Source organism: Brienomyrus brachyistius, chromosome 16 (genome assembly GCF_023856365.1).
Source record: "Brienomyrus brachyistius isolate T26 chromosome 16, BBRACH_0.4, whole genome shotgun sequence".
Lineage (NCBI taxonomy): Eukaryota > Metazoa > Chordata > Actinopteri > Osteoglossiformes > Mormyridae > Brienomyrus > Brienomyrus brachyistius.
Genome location: NC_064548.1, coordinates 895,571 through 913,716, shown reverse-complemented (window position 1 = coordinate 913,716; position 18,146 = coordinate 895,571). Strand labels below are relative to the sequence as shown.

The 18,146-nt window shown below is 49.8% G+C and overlaps 22 non-coding genes across 22 annotated transcripts; all 22 read right to left on the bottom strand.

Annotated features, from left to right (window-relative positions):
- Positions 1-401: 401 nt before the first annotated feature.
- trnai-aau (transfer RNA isoleucine (anticodon AAU)) lies at positions 402-475 on the bottom strand. The gene has a single exon. It is a non-coding gene; the product is annotated as a tRNA-Ile (tRNA).
- Positions 476-572: 97 nt separating this feature from the next.
- On the bottom strand, positions 573-644 carry trnaq-cug (transfer RNA glutamine (anticodon CUG)). Its single transcript has one exon. It is a non-coding gene; the product is annotated as a tRNA-Gln (tRNA).
- A 1,149-nt stretch (positions 645-1,793) lies between these two features.
- trnai-aau (transfer RNA isoleucine (anticodon AAU)) lies at positions 1,794-1,867 on the bottom strand. Its single transcript has one exon. It is a non-coding gene; the product is annotated as a tRNA-Ile (tRNA).
- Positions 1,868-2,091: 224 nt separating this feature from the next.
- On the bottom strand, positions 2,092-2,164 carry trnaf-gaa (transfer RNA phenylalanine (anticodon GAA)). Its single transcript has one exon. It is a non-coding gene; the product is annotated as a tRNA-Phe (tRNA).
- A 1,192-nt stretch (positions 2,165-3,356) lies between these two features.
- On the bottom strand, positions 3,357-3,428 carry trnaq-cug (transfer RNA glutamine (anticodon CUG)). Its single transcript has one exon. It is a non-coding gene; the product is annotated as a tRNA-Gln (tRNA).
- Positions 3,429-3,483: 55 nt separating this feature from the next.
- Positions 3,484-3,556, bottom strand: trnaf-gaa (transfer RNA phenylalanine (anticodon GAA)). Its single transcript has one exon. It is a non-coding gene; the product is annotated as a tRNA-Phe (tRNA).
- A 1,192-nt stretch (positions 3,557-4,748) lies between these two features.
- On the bottom strand, positions 4,749-4,820 carry trnaq-cug (transfer RNA glutamine (anticodon CUG)). Its single transcript has one exon. It is a non-coding gene; the product is annotated as a tRNA-Gln (tRNA).
- Positions 4,821-4,875: 55 nt separating this feature from the next.
- On the bottom strand, positions 4,876-4,948 carry trnaf-gaa (transfer RNA phenylalanine (anticodon GAA)). Its single transcript has one exon. It is a non-coding gene; the product is annotated as a tRNA-Phe (tRNA).
- Positions 4,949-6,267: 1,319 nt separating this feature from the next.
- Positions 6,268-6,340, bottom strand: trnaf-gaa (transfer RNA phenylalanine (anticodon GAA)). The gene has a single exon. It is a non-coding gene; the product is annotated as a tRNA-Phe (tRNA).
- A 1,192-nt stretch (positions 6,341-7,532) lies between these two features.
- trnaq-cug (transfer RNA glutamine (anticodon CUG)) lies at positions 7,533-7,604 on the bottom strand. The gene has a single exon. It is a non-coding gene; the product is annotated as a tRNA-Gln (tRNA).
- A 55-nt stretch (positions 7,605-7,659) lies between these two features.
- trnaf-gaa (transfer RNA phenylalanine (anticodon GAA)) lies at positions 7,660-7,732 on the bottom strand. Its single transcript has one exon. It is a non-coding gene; the product is annotated as a tRNA-Phe (tRNA).
- A 1,021-nt stretch (positions 7,733-8,753) lies between these two features.
- Positions 8,754-8,827, bottom strand: trnai-aau (transfer RNA isoleucine (anticodon AAU)). Its single transcript has one exon. It is a non-coding gene; the product is annotated as a tRNA-Ile (tRNA).
- Positions 8,828-8,924: 97 nt separating this feature from the next.
- On the bottom strand, positions 8,925-8,996 carry trnaq-cug (transfer RNA glutamine (anticodon CUG)). Its single transcript has one exon. It is a non-coding gene; the product is annotated as a tRNA-Gln (tRNA).
- Positions 8,997-10,145: 1,149 nt separating this feature from the next.
- Positions 10,146-10,219, bottom strand: trnai-aau (transfer RNA isoleucine (anticodon AAU)). The gene has a single exon. It is a non-coding gene; the product is annotated as a tRNA-Ile (tRNA).
- A 97-nt stretch (positions 10,220-10,316) lies between these two features.
- Positions 10,317-10,388, bottom strand: trnaq-cug (transfer RNA glutamine (anticodon CUG)). The gene has a single exon. It is a non-coding gene; the product is annotated as a tRNA-Gln (tRNA).
- A 55-nt stretch (positions 10,389-10,443) lies between these two features.
- Positions 10,444-10,516, bottom strand: trnaf-gaa (transfer RNA phenylalanine (anticodon GAA)). Its single transcript has one exon. It is a non-coding gene; the product is annotated as a tRNA-Phe (tRNA).
- Positions 10,517-11,537: 1,021 nt separating this feature from the next.
- On the bottom strand, positions 11,538-11,611 carry trnai-aau (transfer RNA isoleucine (anticodon AAU)). Its single transcript has one exon. It is a non-coding gene; the product is annotated as a tRNA-Ile (tRNA).
- Positions 11,612-11,835: 224 nt separating this feature from the next.
- Positions 11,836-11,908, bottom strand: trnaf-gaa (transfer RNA phenylalanine (anticodon GAA)). Its single transcript has one exon. It is a non-coding gene; the product is annotated as a tRNA-Phe (tRNA).
- A 1,192-nt stretch (positions 11,909-13,100) lies between these two features.
- On the bottom strand, positions 13,101-13,172 carry trnaq-cug (transfer RNA glutamine (anticodon CUG)). Its single transcript has one exon. It is a non-coding gene; the product is annotated as a tRNA-Gln (tRNA).
- Positions 13,173-14,492: 1,320 nt separating this feature from the next.
- On the bottom strand, positions 14,493-14,564 carry trnaq-cug (transfer RNA glutamine (anticodon CUG)). The gene has a single exon. It is a non-coding gene; the product is annotated as a tRNA-Gln (tRNA).
- A 55-nt stretch (positions 14,565-14,619) lies between these two features.
- Positions 14,620-14,692, bottom strand: trnaf-gaa (transfer RNA phenylalanine (anticodon GAA)). Its single transcript has one exon. It is a non-coding gene; the product is annotated as a tRNA-Phe (tRNA).
- A 2,711-nt stretch (positions 14,693-17,403) lies between these two features.
- trnaf-gaa (transfer RNA phenylalanine (anticodon GAA)) lies at positions 17,404-17,476 on the bottom strand. Its single transcript has one exon. It is a non-coding gene; the product is annotated as a tRNA-Phe (tRNA).
- Between the last annotated feature and the right edge of the window lie 670 nt (positions 17,477-18,146).

Below are 18,146 nucleotides of genomic sequence, written 5' to 3'. Positions count from 1 at the left end.
AAGTGCTTGAAGCACAAGAACTCTGGGACCTTCTAGTGGAAGTGCTGCTTCGGGATGCTTGACAACTCCGTCGACTTTTCCAATAAATGCCTCCAAAAAAGCTCGTTCCATCAGAAACTTGTAAACAACACCAGAAGGCAGCATGGTTTTACAGTGCGGATTGGATTTTTCTTCAAGAACTACTACGCTCTTTGAGCAAATTGTGTATGTAGACGTACACTTTGCCAGTCCACTTGCTGCAGAATTGTCAGCTAAGAGAAATGCGTGTATCCTCCATTTCTTTTTCTCACCACGACGCAGGTGAATCTGGCACGAATGTGTTCTTATAATCACGTCGGACACTTTTATTTTCCCTACCTCTGATCTCCAAGCACTCCGACCACCGGGAGAAAGAGAAAGCGTGGCCCGTATGGGGATCGAACCCATGACCTTGGCGTTATTAGCACCACGCTCTAACCAGCTGAGCTAACCGGCCAAGCGGCAGAAAAGGTCGGCTACACCACATGCAAAAAGTGCAAAAGAAACGTTTTTGGGCAAGAGTGCGCCTTGGGGCGCAAAACTGAGCCCATGACAGGTCCCACCGAGATTTGAACTCGGATCGCTGGATTCAGAGCCCAGAGTGCTAACCATTACACCATGGAACCAGCAGGTACATTGCAGCCCAAGGCGGAGACGAGCTCCAAGACTCACGTCACGTGCTGCCAGAACCCGGGAGTGAACCAGGGACCTTTAGATCTTCAGTCTAACGCTCTCCCAACTGAGCTATTCCGGCACAACCGTGAGCTCCACTCTTGCCGTTTTCTGCCTCTTTCTTTGGAGCCCATCTCCCCACCTGAGCCACATGCAGTGAATGTCAACCTGGAGCAGCAGCAAGCTATGAGAAGTGTCCGATTTTAAGCCATAGTACGGTACACGAGTCAGGTGAGAGGCTCTTCTCAAGCTAACACGAGACTGTTGCTCAACAAAGACAATATGTCAGACAGTGGAATGTGTGAGAAAGTGCACAGATGCAAGGATGGGCAAGAAGGCGGTCAGAAGTGTGAAGCTGAGATGCCTCTGTGTAGTTTTTAGCTAGGGGAACTGTAATGAGCCAGCCTCAGGGCTCCGCTTGCCAGGGGTTGAGCGGAAATGTGGAGTACCTGTCTTGAGATAAGACTGAATTAGCTGGAGTTCAGCGCTGAGTGTACAGTTATTAAAAGAGCCGCTTTGCATTGGCCGGGAATCGAACCCGGGCCTCCCGCGTGGCAGGCGAGAATTCTACCACTGAACCACCCATGCAAACACACGAGACCGGCTTTCCGCGGAAAGACCGGAAAAATTGCTAAAGCAAAAACGGAGTGATGACAGCTCATTTCACACAACTGTTAAGATCAACGGAGTATTTATAAATTGAAGTGCTTGAAGCACAAGAACTCTGGGACCTTCTAGTGGAAGTGCTGCTTCGGGATGCTTGACAACTCCGTCGACTTTTCCAATAAATGCCTCCAAAAAAGCTCGTTCCATCAGAAACTTGTAAACAACACCAGAAGGCAGCATGGTTTTACAGTGCGGGTTGGATTTTTCTTCAAGAACTACTACGCTCTTTGAGCAAATTGTGTATGTAGACGTACACTTTGCCAGTCCACTTGCTGCAGAATTGTCAGCTAAGAGAAATGCGTGTATCCTCCATTTCTTTTTCTCACCACGACGCAGGTGAATCTGGCACGACTGTGTTCTTATAATCACGTCGGACACTTTCATTTTCCCTACCTCTGATCTCCAAGCACTCCGACCACCGGGAGAAAGAGAAAGCGTGGCCCGTATGGGGATCGAACCCATGACCTTGGCGTTATTAGCACCACGCTCTAACCAGCTGAGCTAACCGGCCAAGCGGCAGAAAAGGTCGGCTACACCACATGCAAAAAGTGCAAAAGAAACGTTTTTGGGCAAGAGTGCGCCTTGGGGCGCAAAACTGAGCCCATGACAGGTCCCACCGAGATTTGAACTCGGATCGCTGGATTCAGAGCCCGGAGTGCTAACCATTACACCATGGAACTAGCGGGTACATTGCAGCCCAAGGCGGAGACGAGCTCCAAGACTCACGTCACGTGCTGCCAGAACCCGGGATTGAACCAGGGACCTTTAGATCTTCAGTCTAACGCTCTCCCAACTGAGCTATTCCGGCACAACCGTGAGCTCCACTCTTGCCGTTTTCTGCCTCTTTCTTTGGAGCCCATCTCCCCACCTGAGCCACATGCAGTGAATGTCAACCTGGAGCAGCAGCAAGCTATGAGAAGTGTCCGATTTTAAGCCATAGTACGGTACACGAGTCAGGTGAGAGGCTCTTCTCAAGCTAACATGAGACTGTTGCTCAACAAAGACAATATGTCAGACAGTGGAATGTGTGAGAAAGTGCACAGATGCAAGGATGGGCAAGAAGGCGGTCAGAAGTGTGAAGCTGAGATGCCTCTGTGTAGTTTTTAGCTAGGGGAACTGTAATGAGCCAGCCTCAGGGCTCCGCTTGCCAGGGGTTGAGCGGAAATGTGGAGTACCTGTCTTGAGATAAGACTGAATTAGCTGGAGTTCAGCGCTGAGTGTACAGTTATTAAAAGAGCCGCTTTGCATTGGCCGGGAATTGAACCCGGGCCTCCCGCGTGGCAGGCGAGAATTCTACCACTGAACCACCCATGCAAACACACGAGACCGGCTTTCCGCCGAAAGACCGGAAAAATTGCTAAAGCAAAAACGGAGTGATGACAGCTCATTTCACACAACTGTTAAGATCAACGGAGTATTTATAAATTGAAGTGCTTGAAGCACAAGAACTCTGGGACCTTCTAGTGGAAGTGCTGCTTCGGGATGCTTGACAACTCCGTCGACTTTTCCAATAAATGCCTCCAAAAAAGCTCGTTCCATCAGAAAGTTGTAAACAACACCAGAAGGCAGCATGGTTTTACAGTGCGGGTTGGATTTTTCTTCAAGAACTACTACGCTCTTTGAGCAAATTGTGTATGTAGACGTACACTTTGCCAGTCCACTTGCTGCAGAATTGTCAGCTAAGAGAAATGCGTGTATCCTCCATTTCTTTTTCTCACCACGACGCAGGTGAATCTGGCACGACTGTGTTCTTATAATCGCATCGGCCACTTTCATTTTCCTTACCTCTGATCTCCAAGCACTCCGACCACCGGGAGAAAGAGAAAGCGTGGCCCGTATGGGGATCGAACCCATGACCTTGGCGTTATTAGCACCACGCTCTAAGCAGCTGAGCTAACTGGCCAAGCGGCAGAAAAGGTCGGCTACACCACATGCAAAAAGTGCAAAAGAAACGTTTTTGGGCAAGAGTGCGCCTTGGGGCGCAAAACTGAGCCCATGACAGGTCCCACCGAGATTTGAACTCGGATCGCTGGATTCAGAGCCCAGAGTGCTAACCATTACACCATGGAACCAGCGGGTACATCATAGCCCAAGGCGGAGACGAGCTCCAAGACTCACGTCACGTGCTGCCAGAACCCGGGATTGAACCAGGGACCTTTAGATCTTCAGTCTAACGCTCTCCCAACTGAGCTATTCCGGCACAACCGTGAGCTCCACTCTTGCCGTTTTCTGCCTCTTTCTTTGGAGCCCATCTCCCCACCTGAGCCACATGCAGTGAATGTCAACCTGGAGCAGCAGCAAGCTATGAGAAGTGTCCGATTTTAAGCCATAGTACGGTACACGAGTCAGGTGAGAGGCTCTTCTCAAGCTAACACGAGACTGTTGCTCAACAAAGACAATATGTCAGACATTGGAATGTGTGAGAAAGTGCACAGATGCAAGGATGGGCAAGAAGGCGGTCAGAAGTGTGAAGCTGAGATGCCTCTGTGTAGTTTTTAGCTAGGGGAACTGTAATGAGCCAGCCTCAGGGCTCCGCTTGCCAGGGGTTGAGCGGAAATGTGGAGTACCTGTCTTGAGATAAGACTGAATTAGCTGGAGTTCAGCGCTGAGTGTACAGTTATTAAAAGAGCCGCTTTGCATTGGCCGGGAATCGAACCCGGGCCTCCCGCGTGGCAGGCGAGAATTCTACCACTGAACCACCCATGCAAACACACGAGACCGGCTTTCCGCCGAAAGACCGGAAAAATTGCTAAAGCAAAAACGGAGTGATGACAGCTCATTTCACACAACTGTTAAGATCAACGGAGTATTTATAAATTGAAGTGCTTGAAGCACAAGAACTCTGGGACCTTCTAGTGGAAGTGCTGCTTCGGGATGCTTGACAACTCCGTCGACTTTTCCAATAAATGCCTCCAAAAAAGCTCGTTCCATCAGAAAGTTGTAAACAACACCAGAAGGCAGCATGGTTTTACAGTGCGGGTTGGATTTTTCTTCAAGAACTACTACGCTCTTTGAGCAAATTGTGTATGTAGACGTACACTTTGCCAGTCCACTTGCTGCAGAATTGTCAGCTAAGAGAAATGCGTGTATCCTCCATTTCTTTTTCTCACCACGACGCAGGTGAATCTGGCACGACTGTGTTCTTATAATCGCGTCGGCCACTTTCATTTTCCTTACCTCTGATCTCCAAGCACTCCGACCACCGGGAGAAAGAGAAAGCGTGGCCCGTATGGGGATCGAACCCATGACCTTGGCGTTATTAGCACCACGCTCTAAGCAGCTGAGCTAACTGGCCAAGCGGCAGAAAAGGTCGGCTACACCACATGCAAAAAGTGCAAAAGAAACGTTTTTGGGCAAGAGTGCGCCTTGGGGCGCAAAACTGAGCCCATGACAGGTCCCACCGAGATTTGAACTCGGATCGCTGGATTCAGAGCCCAGAGTGCTAACCATTACACCATGGAACCAGCGGGTACATCATAGCCCAAGGCGGAGACGAGCTCCAAGACTCACGTCACGTGCTGCCAGAACCCGGGATTGAACCAGGGACCTTTAGATCTTCAGTCTAACGCTCTCCCAACTGAGCTATTCCGGCACAACCGTGAGCTCCACTCTTGCCGTTTTCTGCCTCTTTCTTTGGAGCCCATCTCCCCACCTGAGCCACATGCAGTGAATGTCAACCTGGAGCAGCAGCAAGCTATGAGAAGTGTCCGATTTTAAGCCATAGTACGGTACACGAGTCAGGTGAGAGGCTCTTCTCAAGCTAACACGAGACTGTTGCTCAACAAAGACAATATGTCAGACAGTGGAATGTGTGAGAAAGTGCACAGATGCAAGGATGGGCAAGAAGGCGGTCAGAAGTGTGAAGCTGAGATGCCTCTGTGTAGATTTTAGCTAGGGGAACTGTAATGAGCCAGCCTCAGGGCTCCGCTTGCCAGGGGTTGAGCGGAAATGTGGAGTACCTGTTTTTAGATAAGACTGAATTAGCTGGAGTTCAGTACTGAGTGTACAGTTATTAAAAGAGCCGCTTTGCATTGGCCGGGAATCGAACCCGGGCCTCCCGCGTGGCAGGCGAGAATTCTACCACTGAACCACCCATGCAAACACACGAGACCGGCTTTCCGCCGAAAGACCGGAAAAATTGCTAAAGCAAAAACGGAGTGATGACAGCTCATTTCACACAACTGTTAAGATCAACGGAGTATTTATAAATTGAAGTGCTTGAAGCACAAGAACTCTGGGACCTTCTAGTGGAAGTGCTGCTTCGGGATGCTTGACAACTCCGTCGACTTTTCCAATAAATGCCTCCAAAAGAGCTCGTTCCATCAGAAAGTTGTAAACAACACCAGAAGGCAGCATGGTTTTACAGTGCGGGTTGGATTTTTCTTCAAGAACTACTACGCTCTTTGAGCAAATTGTGTATGTAGACGTACACTTTGCCAGTCCACTTGCTGCAGAATTGTCAGCTAAGAGAAATGCGTGTATCCTCCATTTCTTTTTCTCACCACGACGCAGGTGAATCTGGCACGACTGTGTTCTTATAATCGCGTCGGCCACTTTCATTTTCCTTACCTCTGATCTCCAAGCACTCCGACCACCGGGAGAAAGAGAAAGCGTGGCCCGTATGGGGATCGAACCCATGACCTTGGCGTTATTAGCACCACGCTCTAAGCAGCTGAGCTAACCGGCCAAGCGGCAGAAAAGGTCGGCTACACCACATGCAAAAAGTGCAAAAGAAACGTTTTTGGGCAAGAGTGCGCCTTGGGGCGCAAAACTGAGCCCATGACAGGTCCCACCGAGATTTGAACTCGGATCGCTGGATTCAGAGCCCGGAGTGCTAACCATTACACCATGGAACTAGCGGGTACATTGCAGCCCAAGGCGGAGACGAGCTCCAAGACTCACGTCACGTGCTGCCAGAACCCGGGATTGAACCAGGGACCTTTAGATCTTCAGTCTAACGCTCTCCCAACTGAGCTATTCCGGCACAACCGTGAGCTCCACTCTTGCCGTTTTCTGCCTCTTTCTTTGGAGCCCATCTCCCCACCTGAGCCACATGCAGTGAATGTCAACCTGGAGCAGCAGCAAGCTATGAGAAGTGTCCGATTTTAAGCCATAGTACGGTACACGAGTCAGGTGAGAGGCTCTTCTCAAGCTAACACGAGACTGTTGCTCAACAAAGACAATATGTCAGACAGTGGAATGTGTGAGAAAGTGCACAGATGCAAGGATGGGCAAGAAGGCGGTCAGAAGTGTGAAGCTGAGATGCCTCTGTGTAGTTTTTAGCTAGGGGAACTGTAATGAGCCAGCCTCAGGGCTCCGCTTGCCAGGGGTTGAGCGGAAATGTGGAGTACCTGTCTTGAGATAAGACTGAATTAGCTGGAGTTCAGCGCTGAGTGTACAGTTATTAAAAGAGCCGCTTTGCATTGGCCGGGAATCGAACCCGGGCCTCCCGCGTGGCAGGCGAGAATTCTACCACTGAACCACCCATGCAAACACACGAGACCGGCTTTCCGCCGAAAGACCGGAAAAATTGCTAAAGCAAAAACGGAGTGATGACAGCTCATTTCACACAACTGTTAAGATCAACGGAGTATTTATAAATTGAAGTGCTTGAAGCACAAGAACTCTGGGACCTTCTAGTGGAAGTGCTGCTTCGGGATGCTTGACAACTCCGTCGACTTTTCCAATAAATGCCTCCAAAAAAGCTCGTTCCATCAGAAAGTTGTAAACAACACCAGAAGGCAGCATGGTTTTACAGTGCGGGTTGGATTTTTCTTCAAGAACTACTACGCTCTTTGAGCAAATTGTGTATGTAGACGTACACTTTGCCAGTCCACTTGCTGCAGAATTGTCAGCTAAGAGAAATGCGTGTATCCTCCATTTCTTTTTCTCACCACGACGCAGGTGAATCTGGCACGACTGTGTTCTTATAATCGCGTCGGCCACTTTCATTTTCCTTACCTCTGATCTCCAAGCACTCCGACCACCGGGAGAAAGAGAAAGCGTGGCCCGTATGGGGATCGAACCCATGACCTTGGCGTTATTAGCACCACGCTCTAAGCAGCTGAGCTAACTGGCCAAGCGGCAGAAAAGGTCGGCTACACCACATGCAAAAAGTGCAAAAGAAACGTTTTTGGGCAAGAGTGCGCCTTGGGGCGCAAAACTGAGCCCATGACAGGTCCCACCGAGATTTGAACTCGGATCGCTGGATTCAGAGCCCAGAGTGCTAACCATTACACCATGGAACCAGCGGGTACATCATAGCCCAAGGCGGAGACGAGCTCCAAGACTCACGTCACGTGCTGCCAGAACCCGGGATTGAACCAGGGACCTTTAGATCTTCAGTCTAACGCTCTCCCAACTGAGCTATTCCGGCACAACCGTGAGCTCCACTCTTGCCGTTTTCTGCCTCTTTCTTTGGAGCCCATCTCCCCACCTGAGCCACATGCAGTGAATGTCAACCTGGAGCAGCAGCAAGCTATGAGAAGTGTCCGATTTTAAGCCATAGTACGGTACACGAGTCAGGTGAGAGGCTCTTCTCAAGCTAACACGAGACTGTTGCTCAACAAAGACAATATGTCAGACAGTGGAATGTGTGAGAAAGTGCACAGATGCAAGTATGGGCAAGAAGGCGGTCAGAAGTATGAAGCTGAGATGCCTCTGTGTAGTTTTTAGCTAGGGGAACTGTAATGAGCCAGCCTCAGGGCTCCGATTGCCAGGGGTTGAGCGGAAATGTGGAGTACCTGTTTTTAGATAAGACTGAATTAGCTGGAGTTCAGTACTGAGTGTACAGTTATTAAAAGAGCCGCTTTGCATTGGCCGGGAATCGAACCCGGGCCTCCCGCGTGGCAGGCGAGAATTCTACCACTGAACCACCCATGCAAACACACGAGACCGGCTTTCCGCCGAAAGACCGGAAAAATTGCTAAAGCAAAAACGGAGTGATGACAGCTCATTTCACACAACTGTTAAGATCAACGGAGTATTTATAAATTGAAGTGCTTGAAGCACAAGAACTCTGGGACCTTCTAGTGGAAGTGCTGCTTCGGGATGCTTGACAACTCCGTCGACTTTTCCAATAAATGCCTCCAAAAGAGCTCGTTCCATCAGAAACTTGTAAACAACACCAGAAGGCAGCATGGTTTTACAGTGCGGGTTGGATTTTTCTTCAAGAACTACTACGCTCTTTGAGCAAATTGTGTATGTAGACGTACACTTTGACAGTCCACTTGCTGCAGAATTGTCAGCTAAGAGAAATGCGTGTATCCTCCATTTCTTTTTCTCACCACGACGCAGGTGAATCTGGCACGACTGTGTTCTTATAATCACGTCGGACACTTTCATTTTCCTTATCTCTGATCTCCAAGCACTCCGACCACCGGGAGAAAGAGAAAGCGTGGCCCGTATGGGGATCGAACCCATGACCTTGGCGTTATTAGCACCACGCTCTAACCAGCTGAGCTAACCGGCCAAGCGGCAGAAAAGGTCGGCTACACCACATGCAAAAAGTGGAAAAGAAACGTTTTTGGGCAAGAGTGCGCCTTGGGGCGCAAAACTGAGCCCATGACAGGTCCCACCGAGATTTGAACTCGGATCGCTGGATTCAGAGCCCAGAGTGCTGACCATTACACCATGGAACCAGCCGGTACATCGCAGCCCAAGGCGGAGACGAGCTCCAAGACTCACGTCACGTGCTGCCAGAACCCGGGATTGAATCAGGGACCTTTAGATCTTCAGTCTAACGCTCTCCCAACTGAGCTATTCCGGCACAACCGTGAGCTCCACTCTTGCCGTTTTCTGCCTCTTTCTTTGGAGCCCATCTCCCCACCTGAGCCACATGCAGTGAATGTCAACCTGGAGCAGCAGCAAGCTATGAGAAGTGTCCGATTTTAAGCCATAGTACGGTACACGAGTCAGGTGAGAGGCTCTTCTCAAGCTAACACGAGACTGTTGCTCAACAAAGACAATATGTCAGACAGTGGAATGTGTGAGAAAGTGCACAGATGCAAGTATGGGCAAGAAGGCGGTCAGAAGTGTGAAGCTGAGATGCCTCTGTGTAGTTTTTAGCTAGGGGAACTGTAATGAGCCAGCCTCAGGGCTCCGCTTGCCAGGGGTTGAGCGGAAATGTGGAGTACCTGTCTTGAGATAAGACTGAATTAGCTGGAGTTCAGCGCTGAGTGTACAGTTATTAAAAGAGCCGCTTTGCATTGGCCGGGAATCGAACCCAGACCTCCCGCGTGGCAGGCGAGAATTCTACCACTGAACCACCCATGCAAACACACGAGACCGGCTTTCCGCCGAAAGACCGGAAAAATTGCTAAAGCAAAAACGGAGTGATGACAGCTCATTTCACACAACTGTTAAGATCAACGGAGTATTTATAAATTGAAGTGCTTGAAGCACAAGAACTCTGGGACCTTCTAGTGGAAGTGCTGCTTCGGGATGCTTGACAACTCCGTCGACTTTTCCAATAAATGCCTCCAAAAAAGCTCGTTCCATCAGAAACTTGTAAACAACACCAGAAGGCAGCATGGTTTTACAGTGCGGGTTGGATTTTTCTTCAAGAACTACTACGCTCTTTGAGCAAATTGTGTATGTAGACGTACACTTTGCCAGTCCACTTGCTGCAGAATTGTCAGCTAAGAGAAATGCGTGTATCCTCCATTTCTTTTTCTCACCACGACGCAGGTGAATCTGGCACGACTGTGTTCTTATAATCACGTCGGACACTTTCATTTTCCTTATCTCTGATCTCCAAGCACTCCGACCACCGGGAGAAAGAGAAAGCGTGGCCCGTATGGGGATCGAACCCATGACCTTGGCGTTATTAGCACCACGCTCTAACCAGCTGAGCTAACCGGCCAAGCGGCGGAAAAGGTCGGCTACACCACATGCAAAAAGTGCAAAAGAAACGTTTTTGGGCAAGAGTGCGCCTTGGGGCGCAAAACTGAGCCCATGACAGGTCCCACCGAGATTTGAACTCGGATCGCTGGATTCAGAGCCCAGAGTGCTAACCATTACACCATGGAACCAGTGGGTACATCGCAGCCCAAGGCGGAGACGAGCTCCAAGACTCACGTCACGTGCTGCCAGAACCCGGGATTGAACCAGGGACCTTTAGATCTTCAGTCTAACGCTCTCCCAACTGAGCTATTCCGGCACAACCGTGAGCTCCACTCTTGCCGTTTTCTGCCTCTTTCTTTGGAGCCCATCTCCCCACCTGAGCCACATGCAGTGAATGTCAACCTGGAGCAGCAGCAAGCTATGAGAAGTGTCCGATTTTAAGCCATAGTACGGTACACGAGTCAGGTGAGAGGCTCTTCTCAAGCTAACACGAGACTGTTGCTCAACAAAGACAATATGTCAGACAGTGGAATGTGTGAGAAAGTGCACAGATGCAAGGATGGGCAAGAAGGCGGTCAGAAGTGTGAAGCTGAGATGCCTCTGTGTAGTTTTTAGCTAGGGGAACTGTAATGAGCCAGCCTCAGGGCTCCGCTTGCCAGGGGTTGAGCGGAAATGTGGAGTACCTGTCTTGAGATAAGACTGAATTAGCTGGAGTTCAGCGCTGAGTGTACAGTTATTAAAAGAGCCGCTTTGCATTGGCCGGGAATCGAACCCGGGCCTCCCGCGTGGCAGGCGAGAATTCTACCACTGAACCACCCATGCAAACACACGAGACCGGCTTTCCGCCGAAAGACCGGAAAAATTGCTAAAGCAAAAACGGAGCGATGACAGCTCATTTCACACAACTGTTAAGATCAACGGAGTATTTATAAATTGAAGTGCTTGAAGCACAAGAACTCTGGGACCTTCTAGTGGAAGTGCTGCTTCGGGATGCTTGACAACTCCGTCGACTTTTCCAATAAATGCCTCCAAAAAAGCTCGTTCCATCAGAAACTTGTAAACAACACCAGAAGGCAGCATGGTTTTACAGTGCGGGTTGGATTTTTCTTCAAGAACTACTACGCTCTTTGAGCAAATTGTGTATGTAGACGTACACTTTGCCAGTCCACTTGCTGCAGAATTGTCAGCTAAGAGAAATGCGTGTATCCTCCATTTCTTTTTCTCACCACGACGCAGGTGAATCTGGCACGACTGTGTTCTTATAATCACGTCGGACACTTTCATTTTCCTTACCTCTGATCTCCAAGCACTCCGACCACCGGGAAAAAGAGGAAGCGTGGCCCGTATGGGGATCGAACCCATGACCTTGGCGTTATTAGCACCACGCTCTAACCAGCTGAGCTAACCGGCCAAGCGGCAGAAAAGGTCGGCTACACCACATGCAAAAAGTGCAAAAGAAACGTTTTTGGGCAAGAGTGCGCCTTGGGGCGCAAAACTGAGCCCATGACAGGTCCCACCGAGATTTGAACTCGGATCGCTGGATTCAGAGCCCAGAGTGCTAACCATCACACCATGGAACCAGCGGGTACATCGCAGCCCAAGGCGGAGACGAGCTCCAAGACTCACGTCACGTGCTGCCAGAACCCGGGATTGAACCAGGGACCTTTAGATCTTCAGTCTAACGCTCTACCAACTGAGCTATTCCGGCACAACCGTGAGCTCCACTCTTGCCGTTTTCTGCCTCTTTCTTTGGAGCCCATCTCCCCACCTGAGCCACATGCAGTGAATGTCAACCTGGAGCAGCAGCAAGCTATGAGAAGTGTCCGATTTTAAGCCATAGTACGGTACACGAGTCAGGTGAGAGGCTCTTCTCAAGCTAACACGAGACTGTTGCTCAACAAAGACAATATGTCAGACAGTGGAATGTGTGAGAAAGTGCACAGATGCAAGGATGGGCAAGAAGGCGGTCAGAAGTGTGAAGCTGAGATGCCTCTGTGTAGTTTTTAGCTAGGGGAACTGTAATGAGCCAGCCTCAGGGCTCCGCTTGCCAGGGGTTGAGCGGAAATGTGGAGTACCTGTCTTGAGATAAGACTGAATTAGCTGGAGTTCAGCGCTGAGTGTACAGTTATTAAAAGAGCCGCTTTGCATTGGCCGGGAATCGAACCCGGGCCTCCCGCGTGGCAGGCGAGAATTCTACCACTGAACCACCCATGCAAACACACGAAACCGGCTTTCCACCGAAAGACCGGAAAAATTACTAAAGCAAAAACGGAGTGATGAGAGCTCATTTCACACAACTGTTAAGATCAACGGAGTATTTATAAATTGAAGTGCTTGAAGCACAAGAACTCTGGGACCTTCTAGTGGAAGTGCTGCTTCGGGATGCTTGACAACTCCGTCGACTTTTCCAATAAATGCCTCCAAAAAAGCTTGTTCCATCAGAAAGTTGTAAACAACACCAGAAGGCAGCATGGTTTTACAGTGCGGGTTGGATTTTTCTTCAAGTACTACTACGCTCTTTGAGCAAATTGTGTATGTAGACGTACACTTTGCCAGTCCACTTGCTGCAAAATTGTCAGCTAAGAGAAATGCGTGTATCCTCCATTTCTTTTTCTCACCACGACGCAGGTGAATCTGGCACGACTGTGTTCTTATAATCACGTCGGACACTTTCATTTTCCTTACCTCTGATCTCCAAGCACTCCAACCACCGGGAGAAAGAGAAAGCGTGGCCCGTATGGGGATCGATCCCATGACCTTGGCGTTATTAGCACCACGCTCTAAGCAGCTGAGCTAACCGGCCAAGCGGCAGAAAAGGTTGGCTACACCACATGCAAAAAGTGCAAAAGAAACGTTTTTGGGCAAGAGTGCGCCTTGGGGCGCAAAACTGAGCCCATGACAGGTCCCACCGAGATTTGAACTCGGATCGCTGGATTCAGAGCCCAGAGTGCTAACCATTACACCATGGAACCAGTGGGTACATCGCAGCCCAAGGCGGAGACGAGCTCCAAGACTCACGTCACGTGCTGTCAGAACCCGGGATTGAACCAGGGACCTTTAGATCTTCAGTCTAACGCTCTCCCAACTGAGCTATTCCGGCACAACCGCAAGCTCCACTCTTTCCGTGTTCTGCCTCTTTCTTTGGAGCCCATCTCCCCACCTGAGCCACATGCAGTGAATGTCAACCTGGAGCAGCAGCAAGCTATGAGAAGTGTCCGATTTTAAGCCATAGTACGGTACACGAGTCAGGTGAGAGGCTCTTCTCAAGCTAACACGAGACTGTTGCTCAACAAAGACAATATGTCAGACAGTGGAATGTGTGAGAAAGTGCACAGATGCAAGGATGGGCAAGAAGGCGGTCAGAAGTGTGAAGCTGAGATGCCTCTGTGTAGTTTTTAGCTAGGGGAACTGTAATGAGCCAGCCTCAGGGCTCCGCTTGCCAGGGGTTGAGCGGAAATGTGGAGTACCTGTCTTGAGATAAGACTGAATTAGCTGGAGTTCAGCGCTGAGTGTACAGTTATTAAAAGAGCCGCTTTGCATTGGCCGGGAATCGAACCCGGGCCTCCCGCGTGGCAGGCGAGAATTCTACCACTGAACCACCCATGCAAACACACGAGACCGGCTTTCCGCCGAAAGACCGGAAAAATTGCTAAAGCAAAAACGGAGCGATGACAGCTCATTTCACACAACTGTTAAGATCAACGGAGTATTTATAAATTGAAGTGCTTGAAGCACAAGAACTCTGGGACCTTCTAGTGGAAGTGCTGCTTCGGGATGCTTGACAACTCCGTCGACTTTTCCAATAAATGCCTCCAAAAAAGCTTGTTCCATCAGAAAGTTGTAAACAACACCAGAAGGCAGCATGGTTTTACAGTGCGGGTTGGATTTTTCTTCAAGTACTACTACGCTCTTTGAGCAAATTGTGTATGTAGACGTACACTTTGCCAGTCCACTTGCTGCAGAATTGTCAGCTAAGAGAAATGCGTGTATCCTCCATTTCTTTTTCTCACCACGACGCAGGTGAATCTGGCACGACTGTGTTCTTATAATCACGTCGGACACTTTCATTTTCCTTACCTCTGATCTCCAAGCACTCCAACCACCGGGAGAAAGAGAAAGCGTGGCCCGTATGGGGATCGATCCCATGACCTTGGCGTTATTAGCACCACGCTCTAAGCAGCTGAGCTAACCGGCCAAGCGGCAGAAAAGGTCGGCTACACCACATGCAAAAAGTGCAAAAGAAACGTTTTTGGGCAAGAGTGCGCCTTGGGGCGCAAAACTGAGCCCATGACAGGTCCCACCGAGATTTGAACTCGGATCGCTGGATTCAGAGCCCAGAGTGCTAACCATTACACCATGGAACCAGTGGGTACATCGCAGCCCAAGGCGGAGACGAGCTCCAAGACTCACGTCACGTGCTGCCAGAACCCGGGATTGAACCAGGGACCTTTAGATCTTCAGTCTAACGCTCTCCCAACTGAGCTATTCCGGCACAACCGCAAGCTCCACTCTTTCCGTGTTCTGCCTCTTTCTTTGGAGCCCATCTCCCCACCTGAGCCACATGCAGTGAATGTCAACCTGGAGCAGCAGCAAGCTATGAGAAGTGTCCGATTTTAAGCCATAGTACGGTACACGAGTCAGGTGAGAGGCTCTTCTCAAGCTAACACGAGACTGTTGCTCAACAAAGACAATATGTCAGACAGTGGAATGTGTGAGAAAGTGCACAGATGCAAGGATGGGCAAGAAGGCGGTCAGAAGTGTGAAGCTGAGATGCCTCTGTGTAGTTTTTAGCTAGGGGAACTGTAATGAGCCAGCCTCAGGGCTCCGCTTGCCAGGGGTTGAGCGGAAATGTGGAGTACCTGTCTTGAGATAAGACTGAATTAGCTGGAGTTCAGCGCTGAGTGTACAGTTATTAAAAGAGCCGCTTTGCATTGGCCGGGAATCGAACCCGGGCCTCCCGCGTGGCAGGCGAGAATTCTACCACTGAACCACCCATGCAAACACACGAGACCGGCTTTCCGCCGAAAGACCGGAAAAATTGCTAAAGCAAAAACGGAGCGATGACAGCTCATTTCACACAACTGTTAAGATCAACGGAGTATTTATAAATTGAAGTGCTTGAAGCACAAGAACTCTGGGACCTTCTAGTGGAAGTGCTGCTTCGGGATGCTTGACAACTCCGTCGACTTTTCCAATAAATGCCTCCAAAAAAGCTCGTTCCATCAGAAACTTGTAAACAACACCAGAAGGCAGCATGGTTTTACAGTGCGGGTTGGATTTTTCTTCAAGAACTACTACGCTCTTTGAGCAAATTGTGTATGTAGACGTACACTTTGCCAGTCCACTTGCTGCAGAATTGTCAGCTAAGAGAAATGCGTGTATCCTCCATTTCTTTTTCTCACCACGACGCAGGTGAATCTGGCACGACTGTGTTCTTATAATCACGTCGGACACTTTCATTTTCCTTACCTCTGATCTCCAAGCACTCCGACCACCGGGAGAAAGAGAAAGCGTGGCCCGTATGGGGATCGAACCCATGACCTTGGCGTTATTAGCACCACGCTCTAACCAGCTGAGCTAACCAGCCAAGCGGCAGAAAAGGTCGGCTACACCACATGCAAAAAGTGCAAAAGAAACGTTTTTGGGCAAGAGTGCGCCTTGGGGCGCAAAACTGAGCCCATGACAGGTCCCACCGAGATTTGAACTCGGATCGCTGGATTCAGAGCCCAGAGTGCTAACCATCACACCATGGAACCAGCGGGTACATCGCAGCCCAAGGCGGAGACGAGCTCCAAGACTCACGTCACGTGCTGCCAGAACCCGGGATTGAACCAGGGACTTTTAGATCTTCAGTCTAACGCTTTCTCAACTGAGCTATTCCGGCACAACCGTGAGCTCCACTCTTGCCGTTTTCTGCCTCTTTCTTTGGAGCCCATCTCCCCACCTGAGCCACATGCAGTGAATGTCAACCTGGAGTAGCAGCAAGCTATGAGAAGTGTCCGATTTTAAGCCATAGTACAGTACACGAGTCAGGTGAGAGGCTCTTCTCAAGCTAACACGAGACTGTTGCTCAACAAAGACAATATGTCAGACAGTGGAATGTGTGAGAAAGTGCACAGATGCAAGGATGGGCAAGAAGGCGGTCAGAAGTGTGAAGCTGAGATGCCTCTGTGTAGTTTTTAGCTAGGGGAACTGTAATGAGCCAGCCTCAGGGCTCCGCTTGCCAGGGGTTGAGCGGAAATGTGGAGTACCTGTTTTGAGATAAGACTGAATTAGCTGGAGTTCAGCGCTGAGTGTACAGTTATTAAAAGAGCCGCTTTGCATTGGCCGGGAATCGAACCCGGGCCTCCCGCGTGGCAGGCGAGAATTCTACCACTGAACCACCCATGCAAACACACGAGACCGGCTTTCCGCCGAAAGACCGGAAAAATTGCTAAAGCAAAAACGGAGTGATGACAGCTCATTTCACACAACTGTTAAGATCAACGGAGTATTTATAAATTGAAGTGCTTGAAGCACAAGAACTCTGGGACCTTCTAGTGGAAGTGCTGCTTCGGGATGCTTGACAACTCCGTCGACTTTTCCAATAAATGCCTCCAAAAAAGCTCGTTCCATCAGAAACTTGTAAACAACACCAGAAGGCAGCATGGTTTTACAGTGCGGGTTGGATTTTTCTTCAAGAACTACTACGCTCTTTGAGCAAATTGTGTATGTAGACGTACACTTTGCCAGTCCACTTGCTGCAGAATTGTCAGCTAAGAGAAATGCGTGTATCCTCCATTTCTTTTTCTCACCACGACGCAGGTGAATCTGGCACGACTGTGTTCTTATAATCACGTCGGACACTTTCATTTTCCTTACCTCTGATCTCCAAGCACTCCGACCACCGGGAAAAAGAGAAAGCGTGGCCCGTATGGGGATCGAGCCCATGACCTTCGCGTTATTAGCACCACGCTCTAACCAGCTGAGCTAACCGGCCAAGCGGCAGAAAAGGTCGGCTACACCACATGCAAAAAGTGCAAAAGAAACGTTTTTGGGCAAGAGTGCGCCTTGGGGCGCAAAACTGAGCCCATGACAGGTCCCACCGAGATTTGAACTCGGATCGCTGGATTCAGAGCCCAGAGTGCTAACCATCACACCATGGAACCAGCGGGTACATCGCAGCCCAAGGCGGAGACGAGCTCCAAGACTCACGTCACGTGCTGCCAGAACCCGGGATTGAACCAGGGACCTTTAGATCTTCAGTCTAACGCTCTACCAACTGAGCTATTCCGGCACAACTGTGAGCTCCACTCTTGCCGTTTTCTGCCTCTTTCTTTGGAGCCCATCTCCCCACCTGAGCCACATGCAGTGAATGTCAACCTGGAGCAGCAGCAAGCTATGAGAAGTGTCCGATTTTAAGCCATAGTACGGTACACGAGTCAGGTGAGAGGCTCTTCTCAAGCTAACACGAGACTGTTGCTCAACAAAGACAATATGTCAGACAGTGGAATGTGTGAGAAAGTGCACAGATGCAAGGATGGGCAAGAAGGCGGTCAGAAGTGTGAAGCTGAGATGCCTCTGTGTAGTTTTTAGCTAGGGGAACTGTAATGAGCCAGCCTCAGGGCTCCGCTTGCCAGGGGTTGAGCGGAAATGTGGAGTACCTGTCTTGAGATAAGACTGAATTAGCTGGAGTTCAGCGCTGAGTGTACAGTTATTAAAAGAGCCGCTTTGCATTGGCCGGGAATCGAACCCGGGCCTCCCGCGTGGCAGGCGAGAATTCTACCACTGAACCACCCATGCAAACACACGAGACCGGCTTTCCGCCGAAAGACCGGAAAAATTGCTAAAGCAAAAACGGAGTGATGACAGCTCATTTCACACAACTGTTAAGATCAACGGAGTATTTATAAATTGAAGTGCTTGAAGCACAAGAACTCTGGGACCTTCTAGTGGAAGTGCTGCTT